This window comes from Notechis scutatus, chromosome Z (genome assembly GCF_049901735.1).
Source record: "Notechis scutatus isolate UNSWTSFEM ecotype Mainland chromosome Z, rNotScu1.2, whole genome shotgun sequence".
Taxonomy (NCBI): domain Eukaryota; kingdom Metazoa; phylum Chordata; class Lepidosauria; order Squamata; family Elapidae; genus Notechis; species Notechis scutatus.
The window spans coordinates 140,153,079-140,170,684 of record NC_142025.1 but is presented as its reverse complement, the minus strand read 5'-3'; positions in this window follow the sequence as shown (position 1 = coordinate 140,170,684).

The following is a 17,606-nucleotide window of genomic DNA, read 5'->3' as shown; positions in this document are numbered from 1 at the left end:
TTTTCTATGAATGGTCCAAAAATAAACAAAGGTAACCAACTATACAGGCAGCCAATTTACAACAGTTCATTTAGTGACTGTTCAAAGTTACAGCAGCACTAAAAAAAAAGTAACTTGTGATCATTTCTCACACTTAGAAGAGAAGAGAATTCTTTATTGGCCAAGTGTGATTGGACACACAAGGAATTTGTGTTTGGTGCATATGCTCACAGTGTGCATAAAAGGAAAAAATACATTAATCAAGAATCATGATACAATACTTAGTGATCAAATCAATCAAATCATACTAGAAAACAAATAAAACAATATAAATTGCAAAGATACAAGCAACACAGTTATAGTTATAAGTGGGAAGAGATAGGTACTAAGAAGGATGAGAAGAATAATGGTAATACAGTCTTAGTAAATAATTTGACAGTGTTGTGGGAATTAGTTGTTGAGCAGATTGATGGCATTTGGGGAAAAACTGTCCTTTTGTGTCCAGTTGTTCTGGTATACCGTGCCTTATAGTATCATTTTGAGGATAGAAGTTGAAACAATGTATGTCCAGGATGTGAGGGGTCTGTAGATATTTAAACAGCCCTCTTTTTATACAGTATACAGGTCCATGATCACAAGATCATCCCCATGGGTATCCAGGCGCATCCCCATGGTCATGTGATCAAAATACAAATCAAAATGAGTATCCCCATGGTTGCGTAATCAAAATTAAAATGGTTGGCAACTGGTTCATATTTATGACGGTTACAATGTCCTGGGGTCATGTGATCTGCTTTTGCAAGCAGAGTCAATGAGGAAACCCAATTCACTTAACAACCATGTTACTAACTTAACAATTGCAATGATTCACTTAACAGTAGTGGCAAGAAAAGAAGTAAAATGGGGTAAAACTGTTTTACTTGTCCGCTAAAATCTGATTCATAAAATCTGGGTTTTACTGATTTCAGAAGCATGAAATGCCGAGTCAACCTTGAGCCGGCAGGATCAAACTCCTGGCAGTGGGAAGAGTTGAACTGCAATACTGCATTCTGACCACTGTGCCATCATGGATGTAGTGGTTAAAATGAAGGGTTCATCCTGGCCACATAAATATTTGTTTCCATGATATAGCACTTCCTAGATCCCAACACAGAATGCAGCTATAGAGAAAAAGTAAATTAATATTTAAATTATACAAAGTATTTCTAGTGGCAATGATATTGATATCAGGTCCAGAAATGAGAACTCTGGAAAAATCAGGTAAGATACATGAATTAGAAAAGTCAAGGAAGCTTGCCTGTTAATACAGCTGCAGAAGTTTACTGAACAGCAAGAGTTTTTCAAACTCTGGGTAGAACTTAAAATTGGATTTAAAGTTTTGTGAAAAGGTATTACAGACAAACCAATCAAAAACAAGTTTGGGGCATTATTTCTTTACATGGTGACCATTGCAAAGATTGTATATGCTAAGCATTGGAAGGAAAAGGGGATTTATTTATTTAGCATGTGGCAAATACATGAATTTATAGTGATTCAAATGTTAATGTCCAGTCCACCCAGCCATCCAAGGATAGGATGGTCTATGTTGAAAAAATCTTGATGGACATTTGGACACAATGTGATGGATTCTTTGGGCCTGACAAGGCCTCTTTTGTTTATCCATTGCCATGCTTTTAGAGAGCCAGGAGTTCTACAAAGATGTCTGACTGCCAACTGTCATTAACTGCCAATTCTTCAGTGCAGTCTGACTGCCAACTCTTCCTAGTTGTTTGGTTCACACTACCATACTATCCATACTACTATGACGAGGAGGTGAACCCCCGGAAAAGGGGGGGTGCCAACTGTCAAAGAGTGGATTAAAAATTTACTGAATTAGCTGAGATGGGACAATTAACTGCTTTGATTGGATATACTGGATTGGACAAATTTATAAGACTGGAAGTCATTTGTGGATTTTCTATATGTTAAATACAATGACAGATGCTTTACAGAGAGTTTTGAAGATTAGTTTTATCTTTGGGGTAGCCTTTTGACTTTTTTTCTTTTACATGTACTGTATATGTGAACAGATGTTGGGTCAATTTGATTATTAAATAAATAGATTAACATATCTGGTATATTTGTATAGTATTTTAGTTAAATAAAGATGGAAAAGTTTATAAGTATTTCTATACCTGTTGTAACAGGAGGAGAATGTATTAGATTTTTGATGTATTTTTCAGTATTCAGCCAGGATGGATTTTTTCTTATATTTAATGTAATTGATATTTGATGTATTTGATTTTTGGATTTTTTCCTCTCTTTTTTGTACACATGAGTTTTTCCTTGTTTGATTATTTTTGTTAGGGTTGGATGTTTGTTACTGTTTTCTTTCTTTTTCTTTGTTTTGTATTTTATTTTTGGTGATAAATGAACAAACAAATATGTTTCTTTTTTGTAAAAGAGAAAACTTTGAACCATAAGAAGAATCTGCCACTCACTATTAGATGAATTAAAACCAGAAGGGTCATTGGAAGCATTGAAAACAAACTAAAGATAAAGTATTTTTCACAAATATTGTGAAGGTAAAAACGACTGTGGGAAATCTTTCTACATGGAAAAATTAAAGGCAGTCAGAAAAGTAAAGAAAAGAAGATGTGATACTATCATGATTGACACAAATATCATATTTCAAAAATTTAGAGAATCAATTATGTGGGACAACCATTTTTTCAAATGATTCGCTTTCTGAAAACCATTTGATGATTATGATAGACCCTTTCAAACTGAACAAATTACTGTAATTTCAAAATGACTGTTGTTATGTAGGAATTTTGTGAAATATAAAATTAACTTTTAATGGCTATAATTGTATTTACTCACATGTTTTTGACATTCTGAAATTACTAAAAGTATTTTGCTGCTGATTTTTGTTTGTATACAGTGTCTGATGCATCTCACTGCCTTGTCCAACAACAGTAAGCCAAGACAGATGGATTCCTGTTACCCTGATACAGTTTTTCCATTGTAAAATTTTCCTGATAAAAACTTTCATCATGTTCGGCACTGACTGCACCAGTTTTCTTAGGGAAGAAGTCTAAGCATGAATGGAAAATGTGAATCATCCGTGATATGTTGTAATTTATAGTCTTGTATACCATAAGCCAGAGATGTCAAAGTCATGGCCTGTGGGCTGGAAGTGTAATGTGGTCAGATCCAGCCCATGTGGCCATCCTTGAAATGATAAGGAGCCATGTTGGCCAGTAGTTAGAGTGCAGTAGCTATTTCTACTGCAATTTGGCAGATCGAATTCCATCAGGCTCTAGGTTGACTCAGCCTTCCGTCCAGGGGTGGGATTCTACTGGTTCTATCGGGTTCTATAGAACCCCTTGTTAATTTTCTATGCAGTTTGAAGTTAGAAGCAATCTCCCTTTGTTTTTTTTCACCCTTTATTACATTCTTGACAGAAAGCCTAGACTTGCTGTCTCCGAAGCTTCTGAGGCTTTCTTAAAGGGGAAGGGTTGTTTTAAGATTTTTACATGCTGTTGGGAGGAAATACTTCCCTGAACAATCAGCACTTTGAAGAAATAATTGAATAATGAAGCAAAGCTTTTAGTGACAGGGAACCAAGATGAGTGACATTCAGCAAGGCTTCTTGGCTAGCTAGAAAGATTGACATTCAAACATGAGTTTATATATCCTTTCTGACTTTTGGTCTAAAATTGGTTTTTGGTGAAGCTTAATTCTGTGCTTGGTGAAGTGTCATCCTGTGTTTATTGATGGGATAATTTTCCCTATTCAGCTTCAACAAGCAACAGCTACTGTTGTGATTTAATTATTTGTATTGTGTTTGAATTTTTTCTTGCCTCATGGTTTCTTTTTCTATTTGGGGAGAAGGCCCTGAAAACAGGATTATGGCAGGAGGCTTGGGGACCCCATGATGATACAAGCCAATAAAGTGGTTTGTTTGATTGTTAACACAGAAAGGTGGAGTTTATTGGGTTTTGTATTTAGGTTTTATTTTTGTAAGCTGCCTGGAATCAATGTAAGTTGGGTGATCATATACACTTTCTAAACAAATAAGTTTGTAGATTAAAACTTGGTTGGGTAAGGTGAATTTCCAAGTTGAACAATCCAAAGTCAATTTGAAGATGCCAAATCAAGGGAGAGATGATGTCACAGTTAGTCCATAAGCCAGAGTCATAAATAATTAGATTATAAGTGTCATGATACACAAGCCAGATGCTGGAATTGCTTCTAGCAAGAGAACAATATTTCTGTGTGACTTAATTTCCTGTCTTCTGAATATGCACAGTTGTAATCAAACCTTGCTGGTGAGTTTGGCATCTTGCTGCTTGCTCAAGAGTTGCAAGAGATCCCAAGAAGAATTGTTGGCGGTGGTGAGATGAGCAAGTGAGAGTCTGTAGCAGCCTGCATTGCAACTGAATCAGACTCCAAGGACATGACAGCAACTGAACATTATTAGTCTATCCTTATCTTCTTTCTCAGAAATCTTCCCTTCTGGACATTGGATGCAAGAGTAGCAGCAAAATGGCTTCCCGTCTATCATTTGCTTCCAAGAACCAGGACAACATCTTGGTGTACACAGGGAAACTGGAACTGTCTAATTCATAAAGCCAAAGCAAGAGAAGAAAGACATGAATAATTATGCATCAGGGCATTAATGAACTCTATCTTCTTGGTAGTAGGATTACCATGAATCTATATTTTTCCAGTATGCCACCATGCTTAGATGGGACAACAATAATAAGGTTTTGTTTTTCAAATATTGAATTTCCTAAGCAGTTTCAAAGTGAAAAGAGGAAGATATGTTCTTGCAAAATATAATATATAAAGTGACAGCTCAGAAATAATTGTTGATGCTTTTGCTATGTTTTGAGATATTTTTAATTTGATATCTTTGACATTTGAAATTTTGTAAATATGATAAACCAAATGTTAAAAATGGCTTTTTTCATGACTAATACTGATTTTATTATTTTAATTAACAATCACTTTAACATTTCCTATTCCAAATAGTTTATTAAATTGCTATCCAACAAAGACAATGAAGGGTTCAGATGATCCCTATGTCAGGGTTCCAAGTAATAAATCCATTGCAAGCAAGTACTCCGAGGCAGGTGAATTCATCAAAGAATAGCTTTATTGGAAATATCATATTGGCACATGTCTGGTGAAGACCAACTCTGAGGGACCCCTTGGTTTTAACCTAATTAAAAGTAAGTTTTTCCCTCAACCCCAAACAATCAGTCACATAGTCCAATCACTGAAGCATCTTCTGGTCTGGTGACATCACTCCTCCTACTTCCAACCAGGTGTGAGAACGTCCTTGGTTCCCAAGAGAAAGTATTTTATTTTCACTACACAAACCCAGTTATTTCTAATCCTCCCTTGCTCCAGTGTGGCAGCACTGATGCTCCAAGATGGCTTTTCCTGGGTCAGCTTCAGGGTTGACATTCTACCTGTTCTCCTCATTTTTATTGATAGGACTGAGATTGAGTGCACACATGCAGGTTGCCTGTAACTGCAACCAACCTGATTAAATCATTCATTCCGTTTTATGGCATCTTCCTGAATGATGAATGATTCTTCTGCAGGGGAGTGTGAATCAATCCTTCCAATTTTTACCTTTGTCTGGTTTTCAGAAAAAAATAAGATTAATGATATCTAATCCAACAATCATCTTTCCTTCCTGATCAAATAATATACTGTCTCCAACACTGTTGTTACATGTAACACATCTCAAAAATTGATGCAGCTGAATGAAAAAAAGGACAAATGTTATGTACGAATGCAGTTGTCCAAAGAAACTATTTCAGTGTTGAATCTCCAAGTACATAAGAGGGGGGAAATATTTGGCTCAGCATTTCCCCTGCACTTTGTTAATTATTCCATTCCTAATAATCAAGGATGGAAACATACTTTTTTTAAAAAAAGAAATAATTATAAGAACTTTCTGCACTAAGTCCTGCACTGTTGTTTAGATTGGATTCTAATAACTCATCACAAAATAACATAGTTAGATTTGAACTGGGATAATCTTAATAAGCTTCTATGCATTCTAGAAAGAAGATATAGAAATTAGATAAATTGGAATCCATCTACATGGTGGATTTGAAATAAAGGCATTGTATTGCTATGGCTAGAGATTAAGAACTAAAGAGTTTAAAGTGCATGATACCTTCCATAATGGCTGATTATGAACCCATAGCCCACCATCCATCATTGATCTGTGTTTGACTCGAGATGTAGACATGGCATGTAAAGCGTGTGCGATGGCAAAGGCAGCATTGTAGATACTGTAACTGTAACCAGACATGGATATTTCAAAAAGTGGGGCAGAGAGTTTATTTAGTTTTTCCTGGCCAGTGCAAATGTTCTCTTTTTCTTCATTGATAAGCATATCTAGAAATCGACAGTTGAAGACCTGCTCCCAAAAGCCTTTGAAAAAACCATCTCCTTTCGTAGTGAAAGGATTTAGACTCTCAATAAATTGCTGAAATCCAGAAACATCATTAGAATGAAATGAAAAGTCTAAAGTTCCATAGAAAATTCCTAAATCCCAATGCCTCTGAAATCCAAAGGAAGCAATCTCCATTTGGGCTGTGAAGATCCATAGCTTTCCTAAAGGTTTCCAATATTTACTGTCTACATCTTCATCTGAATGATAAGAGAGAAATCTAAAAAATCCAAAGGAATTAGATTTACCAAAAGCTATTATCACTGTAGCCTTACTAGCTGTCAATGTATCATAAGTCTTCCTCCCTTTATTCAGTAACTCAAACATATTAGTAATAAAAGTTCTGCCAGGGATGTTTTTCTATGAATGCAATACAGACACCCTTCTGAAGAAACATAGATATCACTGTTTGTAAAATTCGTTCTCCATCGTCAGTCTCGATAGCCAGAATTCCAAGCCATATCCATTTGAAGTGCAAAAGTAGAGACAAGATCCCTTCATATTGAAAATCTTCCTTTGGAACCATTTGGTAGAAGGGAAGACCAGATGATTTGTCCTTCATCACTGGAATGGGCCTATAGCTAAGCTAAAGATATCCATAAAGGAGAAAATAATTACAGCAGTTATTATTATGTGCCCAGTAGGACATAAGGGTATATATTAAATTCAATTATTAGTATTTTCCATCTGCTTATAATAATATATAATTATAAATTTTATTTGTTCTTTCAGTCCATAGATTATAAGATATATACAGTTATCAGATGTATATATAATACATCTAATATAATAAATAAAATTTAAAATTAAACAAAAGAAGATTTAAAATTAGATTAACAGATATTAAACAAAATCAGGAATTTTTAATCACAGTTTCTGTGGCCTTCAATTTTTTATCATTTTACGCTATTTTGAATGTATTTGTAGATCACTGTCTTTATTTTACTTCCTATATTTTAGGATATCTCTTTATGTATAACATGAATTTCAGACCAATGTTCTTCATGTATTGAATTTATAAATTATATAAATTATTTCATTACATCTGTTAGGAATAACCATAGTTATCTAACGTTGTTTGGGTAAATAATATATAAACCATGATAGCAAAGTTTAAATGTGTTTTTCACTTTAAACTCTAAATGATATAATTTGGGTGCGGTTGAGAAACTCCCATAAGAGGGAGCTAGAGAACCTGGATTGCTACTGGATTGATGGTTGATTGTTCTGCGTGTTCCCTGCTGCTGACGTCAAAGGAGGAAAGAATTTTGAATGCTGCATATCTAATCTACTGTGAGAAGATATTTACTGGACTGATTTATGGATTGACATTGTAAGTTAACTGACCTTTTCTTCGACACTGGATTTTGCAATTGAACAATCTCCGGACTGAACTGACTGAACACTAGTGAATGATATTTGGACTGTTTGACCCTGCTAAACTCTTAATGGAATAAACTATTCAACTAAGACAGTGTATCCATTTTTACTGAGTGTGTAAACTAAAAAACACTTTCTCTCATATTCGCCTGAATGCCTGACTGCTGAGCACATTCTGCTAGGGTATATCCCTAACACTGGTTATGGGCCCAGGCTGCACAGTCAGACTAACCAGGATACAACAGGCTTATATAAATTGAGAGTTAGTGTAGTTACACAATACTGTAAACCGACAGCTGTGTTTTATTAGTTTATTATAGTTTAATATCCAAAGAAAAATGGCACAAGTCAATTTACTAAGTTTGTCTCTAATATCCAAACTGGACGGAACAAACTATGTTTCATGGTCTATGAAATGCAGTCTACTTCTACGCAGAGAAGGTTTGTGGAGTATAATTCAAAACCCACCAGAGGTAGATGATTGGGATCCGGAAGATGAGAATGATGCCCAGAAAATAAATGAATATAAACTGAAAAATGAGCAAGCTCTATGTATAATAGGACTGACACTCTGTGACCAGCAGCTTGTCCATATTCGTGGAGAAGAAACAGCTGCTAAGTGTTGGGAGAATTTAAAGAAGATTTATGTTCGAGACAGTGTAGGAGCACATATAAATCTTACACGGAGGCTGTTCAGAACACATCTTCAAAAGAATGGAGACATGTTGACTCATATAAACACTATGAAGAGGATTTTTCAGGAACTGCATGAAAAAGAACTTATCTTCACAGAACTGCATCAGGTTTATATAATTTTGTCTTCGTTAGATGAGAGCTATGACGACTATGTAACTTCACTGGAAGTACTGCCAAAAGATAACCTCACATTAACTGACATTACTGGCAGATTAATTGAAGAAGCCAGGAGAAGGCTTGAAAGGGATCAACTGAGAAGGGAACAACCACAAGAAGAGAAATTATCTTCAACAGCCTATAAATTAAAAAATGTTTTAATTGTGTAGGAAACGGACATTTGGCTAGATTCTGCAAAAAAGGAAAATGCCAGAATGCCAAAAAGCATCAAAAAGATAAAAAAAAAATTGAAATAGCCATGTATAGCAGCAAAATTGTAAATAATAATTTATGGGTTGTAGATAGTGGAGCGTCACACTGCATAACAAAAGATAAGAAAAGATTTATTAAGATGTCAACGATTTCACAACAGATATCGTTAGCTAATGGCTCGAAAATGAAAGCAAAAGCTGAAGGTATTGCACATTGTTCATGTATAAAAGAACATGTTAAAATGTTGTACGTACCACAACTTAAGTTTAATTTGCTTTCACTCTTGATTAAACTAGGTTATGTAGTTACCTTTAGGGGAGAAAACTGCATAATAGAAAAGGAAGGTAAAAAAGTGACTGCAACTTTAAAAGATGAATTGTATGTATTGAATGATAATCAATTAGAGGTGGCTAATACAGTGTATAATAACGTTAAGCCTCATGACGAATGCATACATTTGCTACACAGACGTTTAGGGCATATAAATTTTAAAATGCTCAAGCAAACGGTTGAACTGTCTGAAGGTATAAAACTGAAGCCTTGCAGTAAGTATTTGCACTGCAATGCTTGCAGTCAAGAAAAAGCAAGGTAATACCAGCAAATAGAATTAATGGATTTAAAACTAAAGAGCCTCTAGAGGTCGTATTTGCTGATATTATAGGTCCTAAAAAACCTAGTATGGGAGGTGCTCGTTATATATTAAGCATAATGGATCATTACTCAAGATATGGTTTCTGTTATTTAATGAAGAGTAAAACGGAAACATATCAGAATTTCTTTAATTGGTCGAAGTTTGCTGAAAGAAAAACTAAAAGAAAACTAGTAACTCTTGTAACTGATAATGGTACGGAATTTATAAATAAGAAATTCCAAAATAGACTGAAGATGGCAGGTGTTGAACATAAAAAGTCTGCACCATATAGGCCACAACATAATTCTTTTATAGAAAGGCGAGGCCAAACAATACAAGCAATGGCTTGTACTATATTGTCAGATTCAGGATTACCTGAAACTTTGTTGGGAGAAGCAATAATGTGTGGTAATCATATATTAAATAATGTTGTTAACACAACAACAGGTGAATTACCATTCACACGGTGGCATGGTAGAAAACCTGACCTAAGCTACATGCACACATTTGGAGCACCAGCATGGGTGCACATTCCTACACAACTGAGACATAAGGGGCTGCATGGGGCTAAAAAGTTATTCTTTGTAGGTTATGAATCTAATCACAAATCATACAGATTCTGGGAAAAAGGTACATCTAGCGTTTACTGTAGCGTTTACATCTAGCATTTACTGTGAATTGTGCACAATTCCTTGAACATGTAGGATGGGAAAAACTGGAGCAAGATTCAAGTAAGGATATAATCATAGAAACCTATAGAAGATCAAAACAATATATCAGTAAGCAAAAGAGTACAATTAAAGAAGAAGTACAGGAAGAGCTCATAAAACCAGAACAGGAAAGAATAGATGAACAGGATGAGGTAGATAAACAGGAACAAGTAGTACATGAAAGTCCACCTGTAAGCCCTGTAATACCTAGACGTTCAACACGTGAAACCAGACCACCTGACAGGTACCAAGCAAGTGTAGTTTGCCAAGTTAGTAAAGTTCCAACTACTGTTGAAGAACTTAGAATGTATCCTGCAAAGGATCAAGAAAATTGGCATAGAGCGATGGAGAAGGAACTAAATTCACTGAAACAAATGGAAGTTTATGAAAACGTTAAATTACCTCCAGGTAAAAAATCCATTGGCTGTAAATGGATATTTAAATTGAAAACAGGTAAATATGGAACTGTTACCCATAAGGCTAGGTTGGTAGCTCAAGGATTTAAACAAACTGCAAGTGATTATGACGAAGTATTTGCACCGAGTCTAAAAGCAACAACCTTGAGAGCAGCTTTAGTGTGGGCAGCTAAGAAGAACTATATCATAAATCACTTAGATGTAGAAACTGCCTATCTGCATGCACCATTGCAGCAAACAATATACCTAAAGAAACCTGTAGGAATTAAGAACGATAGAACAAATAATGACTGTTGGAAGCTTAAAAAGAGTCTCTATGGATTAAAACAATCTGGTTACGAATGGAACCAATATATTGTTAAGGAGTTAACCAATATAGGGTTTAAAGCAGGTTTAGCTGATTCATGTTTATTTAAGAGAGAGACTAATGGAACAGTATCATTGTTATTATTTTTCACTGATGATATTGCCTTAATCACAAAAACTAATAATGAAGCTACTGAAATAATATCATTATTAGGTAAGAAGATAAAAATAAAGCAACTAGGAGAGATAAAGCAGTATCTAGGATTAACCATAAATAAAACCAAAGGTGGCTATAAGATATCTCAAGAGGATAAGATTTATCAATTACTAAAAACATACAAGATGGAACTTTGTAAGCCGGCTAAAACTCCAATGAATCAAGAATTTAGCCACACTGATATTCAAAGTCCAAAGTTTGATAAAACTATCTATCAGTCGCTAATTGGTAGTCTATCGTACATTAGTAATTGGTCAAGGCCAGATATTGCGTATAGCATTAATCAATTGGCACGATTCAACGCTGAACCTACTGAACGACAGTGGCAAGCGACAAAACGTATCTTAAGATATCTTAAAAGAACAATGCACTATGCATTGTATTTGGAGCCAAAAGATGATCTGATTTTAAGTGCATATGCTGATGCAAGTTTTGCAACAGACATAAACACTAGGAAATCAACTTCAGGTACGGCTATACTGTTAGGAAAGGCACTGATTGGTTGGAGGTCAATTAGACAGCAACACATAAGTATGTCCACAATGGAAGCAGAATTTTCATGTCTATCTTTGTTGATTTGATTCTTTATAAACAATTGTTAATGGATATGGGAATAAATGTAAATGATTCCATTGTAGTATATGAGGACAATCAAGCAGCCATACGAATGGCTACAAATATTGCTGTGAAAATGAGAGCTAAGCATACATATCTTAGATATCTAAATGTAAGGCAATCTGTACAAAGTAATTTGATAAGATTGGAATATTGTATGTCTGAAGACAATATAGCTGATCAATTTACGAAGGCCCAGGGTTCAATCAAACACAAAGAAAGTTGTGATGATTATGGGTTAAGATTGTAAAGAGATGTATATATTTTTATGTTACCCAAAAGGGGAGTATGTTAGGAATAACCATAGTTACCTAACGTTTTTTGGGTAAATAATATATAAACCATGATAGCAAAGTTTAAATGTGTTTTTCACTTTAAACTCTAAATGATATAATTTGGGTGCGGTTGAGAAACTGCCATAAGAGGGAGCTAGAGAACCTGGATTGCTACTGGATTGATGGTTGATTGTTCTGCATGTTCCCTGTTGCTGATGTCGAAGGAAGAAAGAGTTTTGAATGCTGCATATCTAATCTACTGTGAGAAGATATTTACTGGACTTATTTATGGATTGACATTGTAAGTTAACTGACCTTTTCTTCGACACTGGATTTTGCAATTGAACAATCTCCGGACTGAACTGACTGAACACTAGTGAATGATATTTGGACTGTTTGACCCTGCTAAACTCTTAATGGAATAAACTATTCAACTAAGACAGTGTATCCGTTTTTACTGAGTGTGTAAACTAAAAAACGCTTTCTCTCATATTCGCCTGAATGCCTGACTGCTGTGCACATTCTGTTAGGGTATATCCCTAACAACATCTATTTTAACTGTTGCATAATTGTATCGAGTATTGACATTGTTTCTAACCTTGTTGTTTTAATAATTTTGAAAAAAAAGAAATATTTTTGGCTATCCAAAAGGTGCTTTTTTCAAGAGGTAACTGGACTTTCTGTTTTTTCTTTGAAGATGTTTTGCTTCTCATCCAAGAAGCTTCTTCAATTCTGACTGAATGGTGGGGAATGGAAATATTTATACTCCTTGCAGACATCTGGTCATTTGTAGTCTTTTAGCAAGTTGTTAAGGCCACCTGTAGGTTTATGTGTATCGTCAGGGTCACCTGACTGGTGCAAATGGATATGGAGCCTTCTTGGAACTGTTGAAAGGGCTGTGTTTTAGACTGGAGGTAGATGATGTCGCATCTCTCCCCCTCTGTTGAGAAAGGGCTGTTTAATTTTCACATAGATGGCCTCTTTGACTCCTCTTTCAAACCAGTGGTCCTCTCTGTCCAAAATGTGGACTTTTCTATGTTTTCAAAAGAAACAGCAACCTTTGTTTTTTAAATGCAGATGGATTGCTGAATCTAGTCCTGATGGGTTTGTTCCCCTAGATTATGCCATGAATTTATGTAGTGGTTATTTTCTTTCCCCAATGTATAGATCTGCATATGGCTCACTGCATTGTACTGCATATACCAAGTTGCTCAGTTTGTTTCTGGGTGTTTTATCCTTGGGGTGGACAAGCTTCTACCTTAGTGTATTATTGGGTCTGAAGTGACAATTTTGCTTCGTTTATTGTTCTCTTTGTTGTCTATTATGGAGGAGGACTTTTAAGGAGGTCCTGTAAGGTCTTTTTTGAGATTTGATGAAGGTCCATTTGGGATATCTCATGCTCTGAGAGCTTTCTTGACATGCTTTAGTTCTTTTTCTTTCCCATCTTTGCTGGTAGCAGCCCTTCAGCTTGGTGGTGTAGGGTTCTGATTCCCATTTTGTGCTCCAGTTGCTAGTGGGAATCAAAATGTAAATAGTGATCTGGGGGGAGGGCTTCAGTCTTCCTTAATGTATAGTAAACAGTCCAGGAAGACTAGACTATTTTACTTAACAGCTTCCCAGATGAATTTGATGTATATGTCCACCTTTGGGACAACCATGACCTGGATGACTGAGAATCATAAGCTCACTTCAGTTGAGATCATTTCATTTTTTTATTTAATCTAACCATTTGTTTTTATTTTATTTTGTTAATGATGGTCATTATACCATTACTTCTATGTTTTTCTTGTTCACAACAGATCTGTGTGACCCAATTTCACCCATCTGAGTTCACTAATCTCCAGAATGTAATTTCTTTTGATATTTCTATCCAACAATATCAAGTTCCTTCATGGTTGTGACACACAAAATTCTATATCTATCTGTTATCTATCTATCTATCTATCTATCTATCTATCTATCTATCTATCTATCTATCTATTGTTAATCACTCCTCCATGGCTATATTTTAAAACTACAGAAATCCCCCTGCCTTTACCTTGAGTAACATTTAAATTGATGCAGAAATCTTTAAAGTGCAAAGATATATACAGAAAAATGAAGAAACTGTGAAACATTCATTGTCATATCTTACCTGGGCAATCTTGTAGATATCCAGGAGAATTGCCATATCAAGAGAAATAACAGAATCTAGACCACTGCAAGGAGCTTATTCTTCATGTTACAGTTGTAATTTGGGGAAAATCTTTCTAGCACATATATAAGTAGCATAGTGGAATAAAATGTCCATTTTGCATCATAGTAATTATCATAAATATGGAATCCCAAGGTTATTTTGTGTAATATCTGCGGATTTTCATTTATCTCTTTTGCTGCAAAGGCCAAAGCCAGGATGTGCTGGTAATTCATTGAAAATATTCTAGAATGAGTATTGCAATGTCAGGTAACAATTTACAATTCTAAAATTTAATGCATCTTTTCCTATCATATTCATTTTTATTTAATATATGCATGGCACTTTGAGATATATATTCCTCATACTGTAAAATATCATGTGCTCAAATTCTTATTCTTTTATATGTAATAATTAATATCCCCAAAGTGACTTTTTAAAATAAATATTGATGAAAAATGATGAAAAATGAAGTAAAATCAAGCAGAATGAACCTGTTTATTGCAAAACTGAAGAGGGTTGAATGTTTGGGTGCTGAATTGAATGGTACTACATTTTAAACCTGAAGAAAAAATGTATCCTGCTACATAGATAAAGAAGTAAGAAATCTGTCTAAAGGAATAGAGATTAAGAATGAAAATAAACTGAATAGGACAAGTAAATGCCAAAGACAAAGGGGAAAGAATCACAATGAAAAATATTATGTTCCAAAAATTAGGAGGATAAATCAAAATTATGATTTATCCTTGCCGATCCACTCTGTGGTGAAAACATTGCTTAAACATACAATATCAGAAGCTTGGGAGTAAATAATGGTGAACATATATTTCCTGCATGCAACATTTTTTAAAAAAATGCTAAACTATTTTCTTCTCCACAGGGGAAAATCAAATTTATGTGTAAATCTAAAAACCACAGCTTCCTGCATAGCCAAAGTTCCTTTAATTATACTAATATATCTTCCCACAATGTAATTTGACAGCCCACTAAGGATAAAGAAGATAACAAAGAAAAGTGAATTCCTTACGTAAGTTCTTCAGGCATAACTGTTGGAGGTTCCTTTATGAAATCTTTGGCATAGGAGAGGAAGATTCCATGAGATGCAATGCCACCAATTATGAGGTCTCCAGAATGATGATAACTATGAAGTGGGTGTTCTGGATACCATACATTACATTGCACTGAATGAGCTTCATATGCCATGTATGGAAGCAGAGTTAACAGGCATAGTGCTCCTACTAACAGCCTGAATTTAAGTGTTAAAATTTCCTTTCTGCAAGTTTTTCTTTTTATCCACAAAGAGATCATTAGAATATCAATTAATTTAGCAGTATACAAGTAGAATGATTTATACTTATTATTATTCCCATATTAAATGAATAAAGTCTTCTGGCCAGTATCTCCAAATATTGAATATTGAATATTTATGGATTTATATGTCATATTTTTCAGCACCCATCTCCCTCAAAGACAAACAAACACATATCCCTATCCCTACCTCGAACACCAGAGCTTATATTCAATATTCCATTGATTGTTTCTAAAAAATTGATCTCTGCAATTTTACATCAGCTCATTTAATTATAGATATTATACTAATTGAAGTAATGGGAATTGTTTCTTATTCAGAAGTGGAATTCCATGTGGAATATCCATATAGATATATCTCTATCTATCTATCTATTTTTCATTCTTCACCCATCATTCAGAGTGAATATTATATCCAAAGTTTTTTGCCCATTTTATCAAACAATTTATTTTATTTATTTTGTCAAGCATGTTTTTGATAACAGATATAATTGGAAACATGATTAAGAGTACATGAAAAGGATACAAATAACAGGGGACATTAGGACAGGATGGTAGGTGCTCTTATGCACACCCCTTACAGACCTCTTAGGAATGGGATGAGGTCAAGAGTAGACAGTCTAAGGTTAAAGTTTTGGGGTTTTGTGGAAGAGACCACAGTCAGGTAGTGCATTGCAGGCATTGACAACTCTGTTGCTGAAGTATTTTCTGCAATCGAGTTTGTATCTATTGTGTGCTCGTGTGTTGTTGTGGTTGAAGCTGAAGTAGTCATTGACAGGTAGGATATTCTAGCAGATAATTTTATGTACTATGCTTAGGTCAGATCGAAGGTGGCATAGTTCTAAGTTGTCTAAACCCAAAATTTCAAGTCTGGTGGTATAAGGTATTCTGTTACAAGCAGAAGAATGGAGGACTCTTCTCATGAAATATCTCTGGATTCTCTCAATTGTTTTAATGCCTGATATGCAGTGCGGATTCAAACAGATGAACTGTGTTTGAAAATTGGTCTAGCAAATGTTTTGTACGCTCTAGTTAGCGGTACATTATTACCAGAGAAGGAGCTTAATTCTTCTTGTTAACTTGTTGCTAACAAGTTAACTTCTGGTTAACTTGTTCATCTTGTCTTCATTTTCATTAAGAGTTCGATATATTTTTAGAAATACTATGATTAAATTCTCCTTGAGAGAAATTTAACAATATAACATAGACTAATTTTTCTTGATATTTTCTTGAACACCACTTTAAATTCTCCAAGATCCTCCAAAACCATATGCACTTTTGTCAGTGATACTTTAATAAATGGCTAAAACTACTAAATTTGTGCCCAAAATAATTTTCATAGATTGTTCAGCTCTGATATCCAAATAATAATGTAACATATGGGGGAACAGATACTGTCTTCAGCACAGCACTTGAGGATAACTGAAACAATCTCCACAGTCATCGGGTGTCTTGATGTGCAGAGAGATTGCAATAAAAAATGAACAACCACATAATAAAAATACCAACTTGAATTAAGAAGCCATATTAAAATATAGAATAAGTCAGTCCTTTTCCTACTTGCTGCTTCATCTTCCTTCCTGGCTTGGTTGTTTTGAAAACCAGGATCTCTATCATGGTTTTGGCCAGCACATAGGAAATAAAAAAAATAAAAAATAAAAAAACACATTACATCCCAACTTTGCTAGTTTTACTAGAAAGTTAATATGAGCAGGGGCTGAAAGATCTATGGGATCACACTACTCTTTTTTTTCTCATTGAATATCAAAGTTGTTCTGACAGTTTATATACTAGGCAAATATTTGTTCCTTTTAACATCTGATTGTGGGTAATGTGCTGAGGATAAATACAGTTGATAAAGTGCTTTCAGAAAGAGACTATGGCTGGACAGTAATCAAATTCAAAGGATAAGAATCCTAAAGTGAGGGTGTTTTTGTTTTTGTTTTTTGAAAACTGAGTGGATGTAAGCATCTGATTAGTCTGGTCATGTCAGGAGATGTGATAAGAGGAACAATAGATTTTTATCTGTGTTGTGATATGAGACTATCAAAAATCCAAAGCAGAAGGGATC